The following is a 20,105-nucleotide window of genomic DNA, read 5'->3' as shown; positions in this document are numbered from 1 at the left end:
GCTAGGGAGTTTAGTAGTCAGGTAGCATTATGGGATCTGTTTGTGTATGTGTCTGTGCTTGAATGTGTGCATTGTTTGTGTGCGTGCAAGGGGCTGCATATGTTAAATGTATGTGTGAACGTGTGTATGCCTAGGAGGTCACATTAGTGGGTTTAGTGAGGGGGGTTGATTAGGTGAGAGTGTATGTGTATGGAATGAATGTGTGGTTAGGGTGGCTGTCATACTTGCCCAAAACCCTAGACTAAGGAGCAAGGCTAACAACATTGGGTCGGGGGATCAGTAGCCATCAGGGAATAACTCTGAAGATGTGGGACAGGGGTATTACTAGCCACTAGGAGAACACTAAAGACATGTCAGGGAGACCAATGGCCACCAGGAAGAACACTAGACCCCAGGGAGAACTCCTCACTACTGTGACTTGATGGCGATTATACAAGACATGGGGAACACTACATACCAGACATACCTTAATGGTACCTGCAGATAATATGGGTTAGGGGAACACTAGACAGCAGGGATACTCTATATAGCATGCCTGAAAGGTGCTAAAAATGATTCCAACCCTGAACTCTCCCACCAAGGATATTAGTCATCTATGCCACCACTAGACACCAAACTGATATGTAAAAAAATATACAAGACTGTGAAAAAAGGAAACTACAAAGAGGGAGGTTTCTTCTAACCCTATACCCTTGCCTTGGGAAACATCATTAACCTGATGCGGTAACTGATACGTTAGTGCAGGAAAGGTATTTTAACATATGAGGATCTCAGACATTATACAATGTTTGTAACACTGCATGAGTTATGAGGGAGAGGGACATGAACATACAGCGTACTCAGACCTCCCAACTATCCCAAATTACTCGTTTTTTACCGAGTTTTGTGGTCCAAATAGTGGGGTGCCACTATCCCCGAGTAGCACCCCTTCATTTCTGACTTTTTCAGCTTTTATTTATTTTTTTTCCATTTTTGAGCTGATGTCATCACGTGCACAATGATGTCAGCTCCGTCAGGGCTTACCAGCCTGTCGGAATTGAGCTTGAGGGCTCAGTGCACACATTTCTGGCTTGTACACATTAAGCAGGAAACATTTTAATTCAAATGGAGCTGAGCGGTGGATCTATCTTTTATCTTTGGAAGAATTATGAAGTGGAAGAATTATGAAGTAGGAGAATTATGAAGTAGGAGAATTATGAAGTAGGAAAGTGTGTGTGTGTCTGTGTGTGAAAATGCCCCAGTTTAATACACATGGTGGCTAGATGTACTCAGGCTCAAACCCTGTACCTTAGGTACAAGGTAAAAAGAGCCTGAAGTCCCTAGCCACCACCACTTGTACATTTATGCCTCATATTTTTGATCTGTTCCTCATACAATCTGTGGTTTTAAGGATTGAATTCACTAAATAATGACAGGCATTTGAAATTCAGACTTCATATTCTTCAGAAAATAAATGGTAACACAAAATCTTTTATTGTAGCTATTTTCTAAGTTCATAAGATCAGCATTTGAAATTTGTCCCTATTTTGGGGCTATATTCCCCCATTACTGGCTTTGTCCAGGTTTTTTGTGCTAAGAGTTTGAGAGCTATGGTGAGATGTGAGAATTGAATTCACTAAATGATAGCCATTTAAGCTTCAGTCTTCCCATCTTTCACGAAACTGCTTATGTGGCATAATGTTATGTTGCTCTGACTGTAGTTCACACAGTCCTGAAAATAAGTCTCTTTATATATATATATATATATATATATATATATATATATATATATATATCTACGATTGCGCAGTTGGGTGAACCAAAAGCGCAAAAGTGAAACTTCGAACATCAGCCCCCACACACCCCTACTTTAATATTCTAACTCAGAGATCACACTACAGTGGGAAAAGGGACCATTTCCCAATCCCCACTGTAGTGCAACCCGCGCCCAAAATGCCGAATCTGCAATGAGCGAATGTGTAGTAACATTCGCTCATTGCACATTAGAATCATTTTTTTTTTTTTTTTTAAGATTTTGCAATCTTGAAATTGTACTTTCAAACATATGCGTTATGCACATGTAAAGGTAAACCACACACATATATATATATATATATATATATATATATATATATATAGTGTGGGTGTGGAAGTAGACTTATGATGGAAATGTTCTGAATTGGGCAGTTTTGTCATTATTGTATTTGGGGGGGGGGGGGGGTTATCCTGTCATGCATATAAAGGAAATACGGCCAGTCTAACCTAACAGCTCTAGGGTAATGTATATTGTCATTTACAAATGGGAAAATAGGGTTAAGCTTAAAAAGGCCTCCTAGGGCCATTAGTCTAGGAAATGCCTACGAGCCTATGCAATGTTTCCTTTATACTATTAGGGGGGAGTGGGAGAGAGGAATTTGCATTCACCCTGTCAGCCAAAAGACTGGCAGTGGCCTCCAGTTCATTGTAGATGATGTCATTTTATAAGTTCTGTGCATTGTTGCTTATTTACCTCTTGGCTGCCTGTTTAGCTTGGTGAGGGTGTTTTAGTACGTTGAGCTTAGTTCCTGCTATGCTTAGCAACAATTTCTTTTACTATTTAACGGACTGATATTGTGATTACACCAGGATGGCTTGTCCTTTTGAGTTTTTCTTATTCTTAATATGAGTGGGCACAGCTCGCTCTATAGAATTATCAATAAGGCTGGACAGAGCTTTTGTAAACAGCTCAGCATATGCAATGGGGTTTACTGGGTTTGGGGGTGCTTGGAATTTAGCCAAGGTAATAGAGATAGGTTAGCTTTGGAATAGTTCCTAAAGATTTTTTGGCTTCACTGGGACCCTGAATTACATTTTTATTTCAAGCAATACCACCTTATGGGCAGATTTGATGAGCAAGGGCATTACACTGGGTGAGGAACATCACTCCCCATGTTTGTACCCCTGGTAGGAGAATTGACCAACTGTTTCAGGATGTTGGTATTAATGTTTAAAACCTTCCCATTTCTATCCGGACCCTGTAGAAATAACATAGATAAATGTATCAGCTAAAATACTGTCTCCTGCTAATTTCTGCAGCTTCTAAAAGAAATATATCCACCATTCAGTCCATTTCAAATGTCATTTGCACATTCATCACTCTCTCCCCAAGAAATGTACATCACTGCAAAACCATTGAAAAAGTTAAGTGGCTACCTGTCAAACAATGTGCTGACTTTTCTACTTGCTTAACTATTTAAACTCATCAAGAATCACACTCTCTCTCCACTAACTTCTAGAAAGATGCACCAATATTCAACCTTAGAAATCTCATGTCCTCCCAACGGCCCCCCATCCCAGAGTAGGCTTCACTGCACAGACCATGCTTTTTCAGTCCTTGGTCCCAAACTGTGGGAATCACTCCCTTTTCTTAAAATGTATTCCTCTTATTTCACTCTCAAATGAAACCACATTTAAAGACTCTGAAAATGCAGCTATTCTCTCTCTGGCTGTATAAATTAACTTCTCCATTCCTTTCTTCTGTCTGCATACCTTGATCTGGCTCTGTTTGTGATTGTGATTATTTTGGGATGACGCTCTGTATACGATGTATACATTGTGTTTTTTTGTCACTCTGAATATAATGTCATTTATCTATTGCCTTTATACCTTCAGGCTAGCTATGATATCCAGTTTGTATATGATACAGATATATATTGCATTCACTCTGTGTATAATGTCCTGTATCTATTCCCTTTATACCTTCAGGCCAGCTATAGGTTCATAGGTTCATACTAGGCTATCTGCCCTGGGGCAATTATAAGCCCAGCCCGATTCTATATGGCTTACGCCACCCCTTGATTTGAGTATACTGTGCCCTTTTTAAGGTTTAGTTTACTGTGCCTCTGTCTAATAGTGACACGGGAGTAATCCCTGGGACAAACCTACGATCCCCCATCCACCTATCGAGATTCTTCTTGAAGAGATTCAGTGAGGTGCTCTGCCTCACATGAACTGGAATTCTATTCCAGAGCAAAGGAAGCCTCTGGGTTATGAACCTGTCCCTCCAGCAAGTTCTATTTATTTCTGTGCTGAGGTTCAAGTCCCTCGAGCGTGTGGCTCTAAGGGATTTAGATTTACTGAGGTGGAGCATGTCCATTAATTCTGGATTTGACATAGCTTTGTATGTCAGGCATAGTAGGCGGTATGCAACTGAGTAGAGCTGGAGTTTTTTTAACCAAGCAGCATATGGCATCTGTTTGAGACCCTTCATCCTCTTAGTGAGATACTTTTGGGGTCTTTCTAATTGCTGCAGGTGTCGGGTAAGGTACATCCCAAAAGGGGCATTGTATTCTATGATGGGCCTGATGAGGGATGAATAAAGGGGCACGATTACCTCTTGATCTAGATGTGAAACCCTTCGTGATGATTTGGGCTATGTAGAAGGTCTTTCTAACCACTTTGGCAATGTGGTTTTCAAAGGAGAGATTGCTATCAACTTGGGTCCCCAGGTCCCTAATAACTTTCTCTGTACTTAATGGGTTTCCGCCTATGTGATAATTTGTGGGCACATTGTTTTTGCCAAAGGGTATGACTATACATTTGACTATACATTTTTTGGCATTTAGCTTTAAACCATGGCGCTGGCACCAGTTATCTGTCTCTGTGAGACCTTTTTGAAGGATGTTTGTGTCAGCTGGAGAGTTGATTATGGCACCCAGTTTGCAGTCGTCTGCGAACCTGGAGAGCCATAGTCCTCCCACGTTTGCCTGTACCTCGGAAAAGTATATACCGAACAAGAGTGGTCCCAGGACAGAACCCTGTGGGATGCCACTTGTGACCGGTTACAAGTCTGACATGGCTCCAGCAACTCTCACTCTGTGGGTTCTGTCTTTGAGCCAGTTTGCGACCCATCTTGTGACATAGGGGTTTATATTTAAGCTGGATAGCTCATCTATGATGCCCAAGTGGGGTATTGTGTCAAATGCCTTTGCAAGGTCCAGATAGGCTGTGTGGACCACCTTTCCTTCATCTATGGCTTTGGTGACTGTTTCAAAGAAGTCAACCAGGTTCAAAAGGCAGGATCTGCCCTTGACAAAGCCGAACTGGGTAGGATCTAGTGTCTGTAGGTCCCAAATGTCTTTGTTTATGAGCTCCATGATGATCCTCTCCATAGCCTTGCAGACTAAGCTAGTCAGGCTTATGGGGCGATAGTTTCCAGAGTCCGTAGAGACTCCACCTTTGTGGAGTGGGACCACTGTTGCTGTACGCCATTCTGTGGGCACATATCCTGTAGTGAGGCTGAGATTGTATAGCTGTTTTATTTGAGAGATTAGTTCCTCTAGGAGCTCATGTAGGACGCAACCTGGGACGCCATCTGGTCCCATGGAAGCAGTGTTTTTTTACTTTGGAGAGGGCAGCCTTCACCTGAGCATCAGAGATGTTTGGAAGGCAGCCCTCTGCTGGGATAGATACTTGCTGTTTTGGGGGGGAGGGGGTGGAGAAGTTTGCACTGAACCTGTCTGCCAGGATATTGGCTATGTCTGTGGGTTCAGTGTATTTTTTGTCGTTTAGAATCAACTCGGAACAAGTCTGGGAGTTGCATCCCAGGTTTCTAACATAACTGAAAAAAGCCTTAGGATTGTCTTTAGTGTCCTGTGCAATTTTTCTCTCGAAGCTGGCCTTGGAGGATTTTATGAGGGATCGTAATTTTTTGCTAGTACTGATCAGATATGCCTTCCCTATTAGGGATTTTGCTCTATCATGCAGTAGCTTCCTCCATCTGTTGTACAGTTTATTTATGGCAGGGGTCCACCAGACTGGATGCCTGCCTTTGGATGATTGGGTCTTGGTTTTATTTGGGATAGCATGATCCATGCATTCCTGGAGATGTCCGTAGAATGCGTTTATATAGGATTCTGCAGTTTGGGCCGTAGTTTCCACTGGCCTTGGGGCCTTGAAGGATTCCACTTCGGTTTTAAGAAGTGAGAAGTTCGCTTTTGAGAAGTTTTTCACTGTGGTTTTCTGGGCTGGGGGTGGGGTCGGGATGTGGACATCCAGTGAAATTAATTTATGGTCTGATCTTACCAATGAGGGATATACTTCTGGTGTGGAGCATAGAGTCCTCACATTGGTAATGATCAGGTCTAGTATGTTGTCCCCTCTTGTGGGAGTGGTGACTAGTTGTTCCATAACATTTGAGTTTATAATTTCCAGGAACCTTTGGGCTAAGGTGCTGTGATATTCAGTTTGTATAAGATACATGTATATATTGCATTTTGTCATTCACTTGGTGTATAATGTCATATATCTATTGCCTTTATACCTTCAGGCCAGCTATGATATTCAGTTTGTATATGATACAGGTATATATTGCATTTTGTCATTCACTCGGTGTATAATATCATGTATTGATTGTGTTTTCCCTGGGCTGAAAGAGAAATGCATTCAATAGGATCAGTGCTCTATTCCAGTTAAATTGAAAATAAAAATAAATAAGTCAGTAGTTGACTTATCAGTAATGTGCCCCAATTAATTCTGACACTGGTTTTCCTTTAACTTGTAACGGAGTATTTCAGTATTCCAGTGCAGACCCCAGCTTCCCTTCATGTTTTCTTCTTTATCAGATTATTAGTTGATGAGAATCATTCTCTCAATCTCTGGGAATGAAGAAATCATGGTTAGAGACTTGAATTTATACATTTGCAAACCTTTTGAATGCCTATCTTAATTAACCTGAAAGTAAGGTAATGGCTGTCCTATATCTCACAGAGGCTCTTATGCACATTGGCAATGCTCATCTATGTGATCTCTCAGACAGGAAGCTTGAAATGGAATAAGCCTGTCTGAGCTTTGTTCCAGAGCAGGTTAAGTATCTCATCAGGTAATCTCTCTTCTCAGGAGTATTTATGATGCATGCAACGGATTACATAGCCCTTAACTACCTTCTTAATTGATTCCAACATTTTTGCCCAAGATGTCATTGACCAATTTGCGCATCTCTGAACCACTGTTAACCACAATACCAGAAAGTAGGGGATGGTTCAGAATTACATAGCTTGCCATACCACATGCTCTTCCTTTATGCCCATTTTGGTCACCGTTAAAGTTGAGGCACTAGTAAAATATTTGTCTTTTTCATTTACATTTAAGAAAAAAATATATGTGCTCTGATACACCACGATAAGCTGCTCACATCACTGAATGTACTTGGCTGTCAGTAGAAAAGGCCAGGCCAACAGGCAGCTTCAAAAACGAATGGCAGACATAGCACTGAGGCTTAATGGGACTTACCCAAGAACTTAGTAAAATAACATGAGGGATAGATAGACTAGTAAACCTTTTCAGCATGTTTGGGAGAATAGTAACTTCTTCCTTATTCACTAGAATAGTACAGATTTTTCATCCTTTCACAAGACTCAAAACAAGATAGAAGCCAAAATCTATGGTACTGCTCATGGCCTACTTAAACAGAGTTTGACACAGCACCAACCAGAAGACTACTGAACAAATGAGATTTCTTTGAAGGGGATCCTATGTGGTAGCATGTGTAAAATACTAACTAGACAGTAGTAAATGCAGTTCTTGAATGAAGTAAATAATCTCTCTGGAAGCTCTCTAAGGTTCTCTCTGTATTAGGACTTTCTTTCTCCAAAGTGAAACCACATAATGGCTAATTTCTTATCACACTTCTCAACCTTGTCAGCCACTTCCATTCCTCCTGCTCCCACAATCACTAACTGTGACCTCCCAGAATACCTTCCACAATTCTACTTTGCAAAAATGACAGCTAATCATACAACACCTTTCCTTGAACAAATCCCAGTAAACTCCCCAGCTGAACCTGACCATGTATGCTGCTGGTTTCTTTATCATTGCAGCGACTACATTGTCACCCCACTAACACATTTGCAACCTCTGCCTTACCATGACCGCCACGTCTATAATCTGGAAAACAGTCTGTTAGGTCTGTCCCAAAGAATCTAAACCAGCTTCAACCAGACACTTCTGCTCTCTTTTTTCTTCTTAGTATAAGCAAAATCCTAGATAAATTCCTCTGCAACCACGTTACCTCTTACTTGCAGAAATACCACATGCTCTCCAACAAGGAACATGGCTTCTGGGCAAGAAGGAGTATTCTATTAACTCTTTGGAACTTAACTGATGACACAACTTTTAACATTGATAAAGATAAGCTAAGCAGGACCATATTCATAGAACTAATTTGAACTTTTGACATGGTTGGCCATTCAATCTTAATAACCCAACTGAATATGCATTTAATCTTAGGTTACATCCTAGCCATTGGCATCAGTCTTGAAACTTCTAAGAGATTCAAAGACTTCCTTTCTAATAAAATATTCAGTGTTAAGATAGGTGTCCCTATTTCAGAAGCACACACACACACACACACACACACACACACACTGGTATTCTACAAGGATCGATTCTCACCTCTTTACTGTTCTCCGTTTTTATAAACACAATTCTACTTGATTTTCCCCCATCTACAAATCCTCTTATATGCTAATGACATGGGACCCCATCTACAAATCCTCTTGTATGCTAATGACATGGGTATCTTCAGATAAAGTGCATCACAAGTCATACAAAATCAGCTTCTACGTGACCTACTACAAACTACACAATTAGATCATATCCAAAAAGTTACTGCTAAAAAAACAAAATCTATGATCTTTGGAACCAGAATCAAAGACTGTTTCAACATGATCATTCATTCAGGTACCCAGGGAACAAGCACATTCATACTCCAAATCAAAATTAATCATCTGCTCTATTGGGAACAGAAATCTCACATTTTATATCTGTTCCAGCCAGGGCTGCAATTGGCAAAGGTGCCCTACTGGTACAAGTAGACTTCAGCTTACCTCTGTTTGCCACAGCATCAAATAAAGACAGTACAATTCTTCAAACTCTCTCAAGCAAGCTCTGCCACTTCTTCACAAATTACCCTCTGAATGAACATCACTAAGTCCCACTAACAAAAGTTAACTTACTACCTATACAGGCCAGAGACAACCTACTGCTCGGATCACATTACCTCACTCCTCCACTGGCAATGAAAGTCATTACACAAACACCAGTCTGCAACCTCAGACGACACGATTCCTCTAGGTCCTCACTCCAAGCACAATCTATCAAATTACACCATTCTGAAAATAGCTTCCTTATGCTACCAACAAAATATGGTTTTCACCTCCTCACTCTATCAGACATCACAAAGTACAAACACTTCAGACATCAGCTTAAACAGCTTCAGATAAGTCATACCTCAACTTGAAGAGTTTCTAACAAACTGTAACCCTGCAGGTAATATTACCTAGCCACATAAAACCTCTACTAAGACAGGTGTCTGCTGCCTACACCCTCCGCTTCATTAATAACATTGTCGAACATGCCTTCTAAATATGTACATGCTCATTAATAAGACTGTCGAATATGCCTTGTAAATATGTACATGCTCATTAATAAGACTGTCGAACATGCCTTCTAAATATGTACATGCTCATTAATAAGACTGTCGAACATGCCTTGTAAATATGTACATGCTCATTAATGACTGTCGAACATGATTTGTAAATATGTACATGCTCATTAATAAGACTGTCGAACATGCCTTGTAAATATGTACATGCTCATTAAGACTGTCGAACATGCCTTGTAAATATGTACATGCTCATTAATAAGACTGTCGAACATGCCTTGTAAATATGTACATGCTCATTAATAACATTGTCGAACATGCCTTGTAAATATGTACATGCTCATTAATAACATTGTCGAACATGCCTTGTAAATATGTACATGCTCATTAATAACATTGTCAAACATGCCTTGTAAATATGTACATGCTCATTAATAACATTGTCGAACATGCCTTGTAAATATGTACGTGCTCATTAATAACATTTTCGAACATGCCTTATAAATATGCACATGCTCATTAATAACTGTCGAACATGCCTTATAAATATGCACATGCTGTTCTTCACCATTACTCTCTCTTATTCTAACCATTTCAATCTGTTGCATGTTGACTCGTTAACTATTTTCATGTACTTCACTGTCTCCTCCTCTTTTACAGATGATTCCTTTTCAAAATACTACCTTGACCACTCCATTCTTCTCTTTTACTAATAGCCCTGTTTCTGTGCTCACAATAGTCACTTAATACTCAAACATAACTGTACCTGCATTATCTTCTGATTTTATTCTGTAATCACAATATTTTTTTGCTGTTAATCTATATGCCCACTGTATGACTTTACATTCTGCTGTTCAAGCACTATACCTTTAGACATTGCTATATGTAATATATCTTGTCTGTACTCTGTGCTGTCCTTGTATGCCCTCATATACTGCTATAAATGCACTGTAATTTTGTCACTCTTATGAAACCCAGGCTAAGCCTGTAATTAGTCTAGCTAGACCAGTGTTCTACCCAAATTAACCAAATAAAAATAAAACATGGCACTCGCTTAAATGAATCATTCATAATCAGTGGACAACCATATGGTCAGACCTGTTCAGTGTTTGTAAAAGTTAAGTCTGGAAGGTAAGGTTGACATTTTTGCACTGCCGATGATACAAAGTTATGCAGCACAAGTAGTACAAAGAATGCATTAGGAGCAGCAAATAAGAGGTTTATCACATCAAACAATTTAAAGACATGCACACAGTGCAACCTTGCACTAAAGAATGTCGTAAGTGCGGAGGGTACAGGAAGAAACATTGACATTAGAAAATGAGACTATTTTTCTTTATAAGTAGTTGCTAAGCTACCCATTTATAGCCCTTTATGCAGTTCTAAGACTATTACAACAGCATAAAATGGACAGATCCAGTTCAAAGCCACAAAATTGTTAGCCATATTAATTGTGTGCATATTAAGCTCTTAGTCTCTTAAGGTAAGGGGGAGAATGTGACATAAAGGGCCAGATTAATTAAAGTCTACATTAAGTGTACACAATCCATATTCAAGAACGTCCCTACCACACCTTTTTTGCTTTCAAGTGACTCAAAGATTACACTAAGTGTACAATTTTGTAGCCTACAATTTTGTGGTAAAAGAATGAATCTCCTCAAGATTTAAGGCTACAAGAAAATCAGTAGAAAACTACAATTAGTAGGAAGAAGGTGTGAGCTATGCTTATGTCGTCTGTTCACCCAAAATGGTGTACACTTACCACAGGCATGAATAAATCCCAGGAAATTCATTTACCATAACTGAACCCATTGAAATAAAGTTGGTAGGTGATTAAAGGGATTAAGACAACAGGGCACCATCTCATGAAACAAGGCAAGCAGTGCATATAAAACACAAAAAAAGTATTATTTCACAGAGGGGGTATTGGGTGATCAGACTGTTATTTCTTAAGAGGAGGTACAGTCAGCAGTACTAAATACATTTAGTAATGCTGGGTCAAGCATAACACTATGAATAGGATGGTGGGGTGGGAGCATGCTGGAATAATGGCATAATAATCTGCTAGTTAAATAGGAGCTGTATTTGATAAAGTAATGGTCAGACTAAAACTGTATGATTATTATCTGGTGGCCTGGAGAAACAGGGAGGCAGATGGAGAGAGAGGATGATAGAGGGGTGAGAGAAATGGAGGTGAAAGCTAATACTGAGACCGGACAATGTGTGCAGGATTTGGAAGAGATGTTACAAAGAAATCTGTTTGATGGAAATGAGTCGGCAAATGATGGATGCAGGATTAAGACCTTCCAGTTGGGAGTGTTAAAGGTTGATTTACTTAAAGAAATGGTGATGCAGAGTGAGCCAGAAAATGTAGCGACATTAGGAAGATGCGGACACTATCCTGAATAGTGATGAAATTAAAATATATGCAGAGAAAGCAAAAGAAGGCAAAATGGGAGTAGCAGAAAAGAATAAGGCAGACGAAAATGAAAAACTGAAGTATGTCGTAGAATTCAAAGTAAATAAGACAAAGGAATGGACAAGTATGAAGTGTGGGACAATTTAATAGCTCCTTTGCATGTAAAAGCACATGAGGTAAGAACATTCGCTTTTATTAAGATTGTGACATTTTGTGACATTATATCTGATGCTGTTTTTTTCAATGGAAATTTTTCTTGGAAAATATAAAAAAAAAAAAAAAAGATTGTAACCCATGGAATCTTATGTGATTATAGGTTCATAGGTATTTACTAGGCTAATGACCACAAGGGACTTTATAAAGCTAACCATGCAACCCAAATGTCTGACAAGTATTATTCTGTTAAAAGCATTTGATAGGGAAACAAAAACAATTTTTTTTTTAAACAGAGGCTTTGAAAGGACATTTGAAAATGTTATGTAAAGAAGTACTGGACATTGCAAAAGTTTACGATAAAGGGGTTTATGGATTGTCAGATGGGATCGTAATATTTTGTCAAAAATAGAAAAACAAATTATTTAAATTTCAGAAGTAGTAGAAATAGAAGAAAAATTACATATGAAAAAATAATAAAGAGGACATAAGTGAAGAAGGCATAAACTGATAGCAAAAAATATATATTGGTAAAAGGATAAAAGATAGTAAAAGAAAATTTAAGGGGACAAGAAGAAAAGAAAAGTATAGGAAATAGATGAAAAAGAATATTTACAGCTAATGGTTGGGAATTGGTACAATAGTCAAGTTTGACTCACAGGCACAAGGTATACGGTTTGATTTTCACCTTTGGGTGGGAAATTGGTTAGCCTTAGAATGGCCCATTAAGATAATTAGCTATGAACTTAAAAAAACATGAATCTAAGGAAAAGGGAAATGAAAATGTCAGCATGCTTTGTGTAAATGTGAATAGTATTAATATAATAGGGATTTTAGAGTGGTGTAATACATGTGATATAGATATCATTATATCAGAAGGCACACAATTAACAAATGAAGAAACATTACAGAGAAACAATGAGGAGGAAAGGATAATCTGCTGTTTGGGAAATGAGATATGTTTTGGAATAGTCATTCTGTAGAAATACAGTAATGACATTAGATACAACTTTGGCAAAAGCTGGAAGATTAACCATTGTAGGTTTAAAATGCAAAGAACAAGTACATAGAGAGAGTTATAATGTTATATGCTTATACAAATTATAAAGACAGGGAAACCATATTTCATCAGATTTTAGACTATGTGGTATTAAATACATAATTCTGATTTAAGAGGCAAGCATTAAAGTGAATGAAGTGATATAAGAAAAATGTTAGAAGTTATAAGATGTGGTAAGTTAAAACTTTGTAATAAAAATTCATAGACTTACAAGAGGGGTTTGTATAGAACCAAATTGATTTTATACTATCAGAAGGTTTAGTTATAGAACAAGGGGAGGTAGTTGAAACATGATTTTCTGATCTTGCAATATGGCTAGACAAAAGGAAAACAAAGAATATATAAAAACAGCAAATGAATAAAAGGATAAATGGGAAAGTATGGAATGAAGAAGGAAAGAGTTTAGGAATACAGTTATGGAAAGATTACTATGAGAACATTTTATAAAAACTGGTCTGAATGGTGGATGATGTTTAAGGAAAAATATATATATTTTTTTTACTGTGGCAATATAATCTGAGAAAAGTAGAGAAAAAATCTAAAAGAATATATAACAATGCACTGGAAGATTCAGAACATAATGATAGAAAGTACTTTGACAAAGAAAAAAAAAATTATACGAAAGAAATCAAGAAAATACAGGAATTATTATACAAGCAAAGGTATTTCTGCAAGGAACAAGAGAAGTATCGAGTTAAAGAAGATTAGGATGGAAGTTGGTAATGTAATTAGAGAAATAAAAATTGTAAAAGGAGAAATAGCTCAGGAAAATATTATGAAGTGTATTATGATATGTACAAGAAGCGTTTTAAAAAAAGAAGGTAGTAAAAATGGAAAGCAAAAAAAGTTAAGAAAATAAGGGGTTGGAAAAGGATATTTCTTTATACGAGACAAAAATTAAGACAAGTAAATACATACTTGGTTGCAGGGCCATATGGAAGAGAAAATCTTAAGGATTGGCAAAAATATATTTTTAAAGATTCTGAATGAATGGTTAAATGAAGGTTTTATGTATAAAGAATTATATAGTGGAATACTTACCTCTTATGGAAGCAGGAAGATCTAAGGCAATTAAAAAAATGTAGAACGATAGTATCAAATAATAAGATCTTTATGAAAATACAAAAGATTTTTGAAATTAAAATGGAAAATATGGAAGATAGTATACACAGTATAAAGGGGCAAGGTTGTCAAGAGCAATTAATGATAGTTAGAGAAATTGTGGATGATATTAACAGAAAAGAATTAGCAAAATTATGATAGGAGACCTTAATAAGGCATTTGATATAATAATGAAAGAATATAATACAAGTGAAAAAGCTGGGAAATTATGTCTATCAGCGTATAGTAGTAATAAAGTAAAAACTTGTAAATGGCTGGTTAAGCCAAACATTGCATATGAAGAGTGATCCTAGACAGGGATTTCCAATGAGTTGTATACTCTTTTCAATAGTTATGAATGGGACAGTATGTGAAATAAATTACAAAATGAAGGAGGTGGGGTATATAACACCTAAATGGTTAAGAATTCTAGTCTTTTTAACATATGCGGGTGACATTATACATAATTGGGAAAAACAAAATTTGGATACAAGTAGTAATAATTTGCACAAAGGAGTTTCTGGAGGTGACAGGGATGGCTATAAATAAACAGAAAAGTAAAGGTTTAGTGCTGTAGTAAAGTTAAGGGGGTCTACATTTTTGTGCTGGGTATAAAATTCAGGAATAAAGATGCAAGTAGAATTCAAAATGAAAAATAGAAGAAATAAAACAAACCTGTCTTTTCTGGAGAACATATAGACTATCATTCTGAAAAAAGGCTTATTTGATAAATTCCATACTGATGGCGAAAACAGCATACTTAGTAAGTGTGTTTATGCTGACAACAGTATTGGAAGAGCAATTAATGGAGATAAGTTTTTCATTTATATGGGGTTATAGAATAAACCTAGTAAAAAGAGGAGTTTTGTATGTAAATAAGGAATAAGATGGTTTAGGGTTAATTAATCCAATGGTATATGCCGCTTCATTATGTTTGTACAAAGTATTAAAGTGGTTAAATGAAAAAGACGAGAGATTAGTAGTAAAATTGTATTGTGTATTGTAACATTTGAGTAAATCTGAAGCTTTTCTCCTCTGGCCTCCACTGAAAAAGGACTTTCCTGTCTAGTCAGACCAACCTAATTAACAAATGTGAAAATAAATAATAAAATAAATACAAGTATGCTAAATGTTGGGATATAGTATAAAAAAAAAGTAAAAGAGAAAAAAATGCAGAAATAAAATATTACCAAGAAAAATGTTTTGTGGAAAATAAAAACTGAATAAATAGAAAAAGAAAAGTATGGTACAAGAATGTAATGATAAAACATTACTATGCAAACGCATGGGAAAGTGTAACAGACAAAAAAAATAAAGCTATAAAAATAAGAAGCAATTAGTACAAATCAGAAAGTAGAACATCAAAACTTTTCTGAAGACTAATTGATAAATTACCAGTAAAAGGAAATATGCCATATAAAAAGAAAAGTGATAGAATATGTTTACATTGTCAGGAAGAAACTGTTGAACATGTGTTTTTGAAATGTAAAAAAAGTAAAAAAGAATGGGAAAACTATGTAAAGATTTTAAGATATAAAAGAAGTGGATAAAATAAATATGGCTACGATTAAATATGGATACAAGGATTATATAAAAAGTTATTTTATGTGATAATGGATCGTATGGAATGAAAGGATAAATTCAATTATGTTTAGTGGTAAATGGATTTCAGCAGCAATATTAAGTAAACTCAGATGGTGGTTATAGAAAAACATATGAATCTAATAGAGATGAAAATTTAGTATGATTGTAAGGAAAATTATTAATGTGTCAAATATATTTGTATAGCAATAAAATTGAACATTTGTAAATATTTGTAATTATGTAGTAAATGAGTTATTATATATATATATATATATATATATATATATATATATATACACACACACACATATATATATATATATATATATATATAATATGTATATATATATATATATATATATATATATATGTATATATATATATATATATATATATATATATATATATATATATATATATACACACAAGGACCCCTACTCTTTTTAATGTGTGCTGTAGGATCTTTTACATCCACCTGAGCTACCACCAACTCAAACAGATGGGACCTTGATTTAACATATCATTTGATGATGACACACTCAGGAGTGCAGCAAACCCTTGTATTGCACTGCAGTCAAGGCTAGCCTTACACATAGGTGGAACTAGACAGCCACCAAGGGTGTCCATCTGCCATTTTATTTTTTTTAAGCAAAAAAAAAAAAAAAAACAGATCCACACTATTTATTTAAATAAATTAACACATAATGTAGCCAATTAAAAAGGATAGAAATGTTCCCCTATTTGAAGCTGTGGCACCATAGAGGGAGGTGCTATGCACCTGGTCCAATCAACTTGCAGAGATTTGTATTCCTTACAGTCACATGATCTGAAGATTCAGTAGGAAGCCCACAGCAGATTCATTAGAATGGCTAGGAGTGAGAAGCACACAATATTCATTGGTTAAAAGGATAAACGGGAATGAGGACAGGGAAATCTGTCTGCAACACCATGAGGCGAATTGTATTTATTTTTTGCCATTAGAGCTGATGTAAAGCATCTGCTTAACAGGTTACCGGTTACCTAAAAATAAAAAAGCTGATTCTCTGCTTCAATGAAAAAAAATCTTTATATCTTACATGGTTGAAATCAGTATGAACCAAATTCAGGTTTCTGTTTTGCCCTTGTAGTCAAATTAGCATTTTACCGCCTCCCCCCCACTTTACTAATATTATCATTAGTCTCACTTCCCCTCTCTTAATAGAGAATTCATGTTCCCTTGTTGACATGGCAGTATTTTTGCCCTTCTCTATAACTCATTGTTCATAATCTAGACAATGTATTCTGCCAAGTGGCATAGGGCTGTATTGCAGCTTTACTCCATTTTATTTAATTTACAAGTTGGAGAGGTAGAGATGTCAGTTAAGGAACCTATACTGTGAAAGGATCCTGTACCTAATTTTGTCATCACCAAAGCATTTAGCACAGATCTGCTGTGGACACTCTGCTGCACGGTTAAAGTGAATCAAGCAAGCATACCATAGATCAGAAGTTGCACTACATGCATTAGTTAAAAAAAATGCTGACTGAATTTTGTAATGTTGCACTAGGCAACAAAAGTCATCCAATATAGCAAAAGGATGGAGCTCTTTTGTGCATGGTTTTGTGTGAAAACTGCTAGGAAATAAATGTTTACAGGTCTGTCTGCAACATAGTTTAGAATCACTTGTGTGTGTGACTGACTGGAAGACTTAGTTTTTTTAAAGTGGAGTTAGCCAACTCCCGAGTCCCCAGGTAAAAAAGGATATTTATAAGTGAAGTGAGGAAGGTTTTACTTCAGAGAAAGTATAATAGCAGCCTTTTTCTAATTACTTAAGGAAGTACTGAAACCAGAACACAATAGGGATTCAAGTGTCTGAGATAGCAGGCTGTAAGAAAATTCTTAACAGGCAGGGAAGTGATAAAAATCAGAACACAATACGGATTCAAGTGTCTGTGAGATAGCAGGCTGTAAGAAATTTCTTAACAGGCAGGGAAGTGATAAAGGTGTTTTTTAGGAGAAAATTTCATTCAAAACAGTCTGAAGTAACAGCAAACTGGGTTAACAAGAAAAGGCTGTTTATAAATTTTGTTGAGACACTGGATGGTTTCAGTGATGTAGCACTCACAGTTGTGGACTCTAACCACTCTTTATGGTGGTTACTTTGTGGTTTTGTTGCTATTGAATAACTTGTATTACTGATGACTGACTTACCATTCTCCCAGGATGCGACTAAAAACCGGTAACAAGACCTGATTCATCTACCTTTTCAAACAAAATATCTGATATTGTATACTAACCGTTATCACAGAAGAGTCATAAAACAAAATCTATATATGATACCCATTTATACATGCATCACAAAATACAACTCCCTCTGTAAAATGGGGAGGAAACTAAGCCATGCTACAGCCGAGGTGCATTACAGCCTTAAGCAGCAGTAATGTGGGTACTGGCTATTTGGTTACTATTCATTTCATGAATGGGGAATTCCACTGAACTTAAGCGTCCTTTTTATTTTTGGGGGAGTCCAAAATAAAACATTCAATAACAAGAACAATGAGCAGACGTTTCAGCTTCTACAATTTTTGTGTAATGATGTGCTTTTTACCCTTAGATTTAGCCCTTCTCCACCTAGATTTACTAAGTTCATACAAGTTAAACCCTTTTAAGCACACACAGTGCTAAATCAATTAACTGACTCTGCAGAGATTCCTTGTCCCTAAACTTTATGCCATGTGGATGTGTGTGAGATAGAGGATTATAGTCACTAAGTAAAGATGGGCATTTGAGTTTCAGACTTCAAATCTTTCAGAAACTGCTTACTTTCTACAGATGATCTTATACATAGGCGAACTAGGTGGCAGCTTAGAGTGATGCTCATCCTGAAATGTTTTATGTCCTTTAGATTTTTCTAAGTAAAGTGCACATTTTTGCACATCGTACCAGCACAGTGCTAGGGCTGATGCTGAATACAAAGGTGTACACATAAGAACTCCTAGCACTGCGCCAGTATTTTCCTGTACATAATAGTCTATTGATAAAAGAGTTGAGAAAGTCCATGGCACCCTAAGAAGGGCCCATAGAAAGTTTCTTTCAATCAAACATTTTCTAGTAATCAGTATGGAGAGACCCTGAAATGTTGCCATGTTATTACTTCTGAATCTGGGTATTTATCAGTGGTTAAAATCCACACTATCCGTACCTTGCCCTCAATACATCTCTGATGGTTCTTTGGAATGATTCTCGGCCGAATTTATTCCAACTTTTTTGTCAAGGATCTTAACACAGATCTTAACTTGTAACTGTAATTGCAGTAAAAATATGGTTTGATAGTTAATTAGGAGGGCTCTTCAAAAATAGCAACACTCACATGGGGAAAAATCCCACTCATCCTGCATGATCAAATACCTCTGCCAATGTGATAAGCAGCAGGTCTTTGTAGTGTTTATAAAAGTCTAGTGAGGATGCTTCCCCTAGCCTACAGTTCCAGTATGTCATACTGAATTTCATCTCCAGTGACAGGCTTATTAAACACCATCCTAAATGATTTGAGGATAGAGGCGATGGATTTGTTGCATAAAAAGGGACTACTTTTGAGGATTTCACAGAAAGTCAGATGACAACTCAAGAGTCTCCACTAACTTTTAGAAATGCCTTATATTATGTCTATAATTTAAATAACAGTGCAGCAGGCTTAATGAGTCAACTATTACTTGAAAACAGCCTTCATAGTTTTGCAGTTTGGCAGTTAGATTTGCTGCATTTTGAGCGCAAGACTTAGTAATGCATGCTGCTTACTTCATCCCAAGCGTACGCTTCCCATCTGCTAAAATATTCATTCAAATTTGACACTCAATGTTATCCAGCATGTTTTACTTTATTTGGCAATCTGTTCTATAATTATAGTAAAGATTGTGAGATAAAGTAATCACTGTTTTGATAATTTTAATCTTATATGTGGATCCACATCACCTAAAACTTGAATATTTTCTTCTTAGATCAATGAGATAGAATGTATAAAAGGGGAGGATTGGAGGACTTTTGTACTAAAGCCTAGATCTGCATCTTGGAGCATTCTCTCTTCTCCGAGATGCAGAGAATCTAATATTAGCAGCAGGGCTGTTGAAGTGCAGCTGTCACACTGATGGGTACACTGGGCTTGCCCCCTATAAAATATGAATTAAAAAGAGAAGAAGAGTTAGAGTTAAAGTGAGCAGGAGTGATAACATGCCAAGCATGTGACAGTGCCATATTTTGTACAACAAACCAGGGTAATAAATTGGAGATACAATAAGCTGAGAGGTACGGTAACTACAGACAAAGAGAGAGATATTTGAGTGATAGTACAAAGAGTGAGGAAGGCTGCATGCAAGGGGAAGCAAAAAAGGTTTAACCACCACTTGTACTG

At 36.9% G+C, this 20,105-nt stretch overlaps 1 protein-coding gene across 1 annotated transcript in view; it reads right to left on the bottom strand.

Annotated features, from left to right (window-relative positions):
• Nucleotides 1-20,105, bottom strand: part of LOC122811252 (pyroglutamylated RF-amide peptide receptor-like) — a 921,192-nt gene that overhangs the window by 612,182 nt on the left and 288,905 nt on the right. The window lies entirely within an intron of this gene.

The sequence above is a fragment of the Protopterus annectens genome, chromosome 9.part0 (genome assembly GCF_019279795.1).
Source record: "Protopterus annectens isolate FY-2018-M chromosome 9.part0, PAN1.0, whole genome shotgun sequence".
Taxonomy (NCBI): Eukaryota; Metazoa; Chordata; order Ceratodontiformes; family Protopteridae; genus Protopterus; species Protopterus annectens.
Note: the sequence above shows the minus strand (reverse complement) of the source record. Positions and strands in the feature narration are given on the sequence as shown.